Here is a 3,326-nt window from a genome sequence, read left to right as displayed (position 1 = left end):
AGAGAATTTAAGCACAGAGAAGCCCAGTCTAAGGCACAGGACCAAGGACACAAACAGTGCTTTATTTATCAGTGAGATAAAGCTCAACTCACCACTTTTGTAATGTCTATTTAGAGGAGGCTTTTGGCACTCAAAGAACAGCCAGGCTTCTAAATGGTGGGATTTTTAGTAAGGGAGAAATCCTGATCATTAGGGAAATTTTGCACACAGAAACCCACTGAAAGCCACAGGACCCTGGACACAAACAGGGGCCTGTATCCCTCAAAATTAAACCTCAATTCACCCATTTTTAATGTCTATGTAGAGGAGGTTTTTGGCACTCAAAGAACAGCCAGACTTTTCAGTGGTGGAATCTTAATCTGGCAGCAATCCTGATCCATATGGAAATTTAACAAGCTGGAGCCCAGTCGCAGGAACACTGCCCTGGACATAAAATGAGGTTTATTTCTCAGTGAAATGAAACTCACTTCACCACTTTTCTCATCTTATTCTAGAGGAGGCTTTTGGCAATCAAAGAATAACCAGGTTTCTAAGTAATGGTATTTTTATTCTGGCAGAAATCCTGATCCTTAGGGAAATATTGCAGGAAGAAAGCCAGTGTAAGACACAGGGCCCTGGACACAAAACCAGCTTTATTTCTCAGTTAAATGAAGCTCAATTCAGCACATTCCTAACGTCTATTTAGGGGAGGCTTTTGGCACTCAAAAAACAGCCAGGTGTCTAAATGGTGGCATTTTTAGTCTGGAAGAAATCCTGATCCTTAGGGAAATTTAGCAAGCAGAAGCCAAATCTCAATCCCTGGAAAAAAAAAAATCAGGTTTATTTCTCAGTTAAATAAAGCTCAATTCAAGACTTCTGTCATCTTATTCTAGAGAAGGATTTTGGCACTCAAAGAAAAATCGGGATTCTATGCCATGTTATTTTTATTCTTGGAGAAATCCTGATCCTTAGGGAAATTTAACAGGCAGAAGCCAAATCTCAATCCCAGGGCCCTGGACACAAACTCAGGTTTATTTCTCAGTGAAATCAATCTCACTTCATCACTTTTATAATGTCTATTTAGAGGAGGTGTTTGGCACTCAAAGAACAACCAGGCTTCTTAGTGGTGGCATTTTTAGTCTGGAAGAAATCCTTATTTGTTTGGAAATCTAGAAGGCAGAAAGCCAGTGTAAGACACAGGGCCCTGGACACAAATGCAGCTTTATTTCTCAGTTAAATGAAACTCAATTCACTTTTGTAATGTCTATTTAGAGGAGGCTTTTGGCACTCAAAGAACAACTAGGTTTCTAAGCGGTGTCATCTTTAGTCTGGAAGAAATCTTGATTCCTGTGGAAATTTAACAGGCAGAAGCCCAGTCTCAGTCCCAGGCCCTGGACACAATCTGATTTTTATTTCTCAGTGAAATTAAGCTCACTCCACTTTTTTAATGTCTATCTAGGGGAGGCTTTTGGCACTCAAAGAACAACCAGGCTTCTAAGTGATTGTCCTGGTTTGAAAGGACAGGTATCTGCCAGTAAATGCAGAAGTTTCCCTTTGAAATAGACTTTAATTCCACTCCCTGCAAGTATTATAATTGTTTGAATCAAGGACTCTGAGGCAGAGATAAGGGGGTAGGAATAAAAGCTCTTTTACTAATGTATCTGGATTTCTTCCAGCTCCAATTAGAAGCCTGGCTGTTCTTTGAGTGCCAAAAGCCTCCTTTGAACAGACATTAGGAATGTGCTGAACTGAGCTTCATTTAACTGAGAAATAAAGCTGTTTTTGTGTCCAGGGCCCTGTGTCTTACACTGGCTTTCTTCCTGCAATATTTCCCTAAGGATCTGGATTTCTCCCAGAATAAAAATTACATGACATAGAAACCCCATTTTTTCCTTGAGTGCCAAAATCCTCCTCTAGAATAAGATGATAAAAGTCTTGAATTGAGCTTTATTTCACTGAGAAATAAACCTGAGTTTTTTTCAGGCCCCTGGGATTGAGATTTGGCTTCTGCCTGCTGAATTTCCCTAAGGAACAGGATTTCTTCCAGATTAAAAATGCCACCACTTAGAAGCCTGGCTGTTTTTTGAGTGCCAAAAGCCTCCCCTAAATAGACATTAGGAATGTGCTGAATTGAGCTTCATTTAACTGAGAAATAAAGCTGGTTTTGTGTCCAGGGCCCTGTGTCTTACACTGGCTTTCTTCCTGCAATATTTCCCTAAGGATCAGGATTTCTGCCAGAATAAAAATACCATTACTTAGAAACCTGGTTATTCTTTGATTGCCAAAAGCCTCCTCTAGAATAAGATGAGAAAAGTGGTGAAGTGAGTTTCATTTCACTGAGAAATAAACCTCATTTTATGTCCAGGGCACTGTTCCTGCGACTGGGCTCCAGCCTGTTAAATTTCCATATGGATCAGGATTGCTGCCAGATTAAGATTCCACCACTGAAAAGCCTGCCTGTTCTTTGAGTGCCAAAAGCCTCCTCCAGTTGGACATTGCAAAAGTGCTGAATTGAGGTTTAATTTTGAGACAAACAGGTCTTTGTTTGTGTCCAGGGCCCTGGGAGGGAGATTTGGCTTCTGCCTGGTAATTTTCCCTATGACTTAGGATTTATCCAAGACTAAAAATCCCACCATTTAGAAGCCTGGTTGTTCTTTGAGTGCCAAAAGCCTCCTCTAAAATAAGATTATAAAAGTGAAGTGAGCTTTATTTCACTGAGAAATAAGCCCCTCTTTCTTTCCAGGGCCCTGGGCCTGAGATTGGGCTTCTGCTTCCTGGATTTCCAGGGTGGTTCTGCCAGCTCTGGACAGGGTGGGGCAGCAGGGACCCTCCCCATGGCACAGAGGGGCTGATTTGGGGCTGGGGTGTGTGGGGGGAGCTGGGGCTGTACTGGGATTTCACTTGTCTGGGGAGCAGAAGGATTTAGGTGAATTTGTTTGCTCCCCCCCAGCCTGGTGTCACTCTGCTCCCAGTATTCCCAATAAATCCTCCCAGTTTGCCTGGTCCTGTTTATTGCAGTGGGGAATGACTTGGAGGGACTCTGAGAGAGAAGCCATGATTGGGGGAGGGGTGTAGAACAGAGCCTGGCATGGATTGGGAATAGGGAATAGGGAAAAGTCATGTCAGCCCCTTCCCACCCCGCTCTGGGGGGGCCTTGGGAGGAATCTGAACCCCAACACAGCACTGCACCAACCCCAAAGGTGCTGAAAACCCCCTAAAAATGCCAGAGGAATTGAGGGAGGGGGCGCCCAGGCCAGCCAAGAGCCCAGCACTGCTTGAGCCTGACCTGCTCTGGCTCCATCCCAGCTCTTCCTGCTGGATGTGATGGTGCTGGGAAAATGGGGAGG

This window comes from Erithacus rubecula, assembly GCF_903797595.1.
Source record: "Erithacus rubecula genome assembly, contig: scaffold_452_arrow_ctg1, whole genome shotgun sequence".
NCBI classification, from domain to species: Eukaryota; Metazoa; Chordata; class Aves; order Passeriformes; family Muscicapidae; genus Erithacus; species Erithacus rubecula.
Note: the sequence above shows the minus strand (reverse complement) of the source record.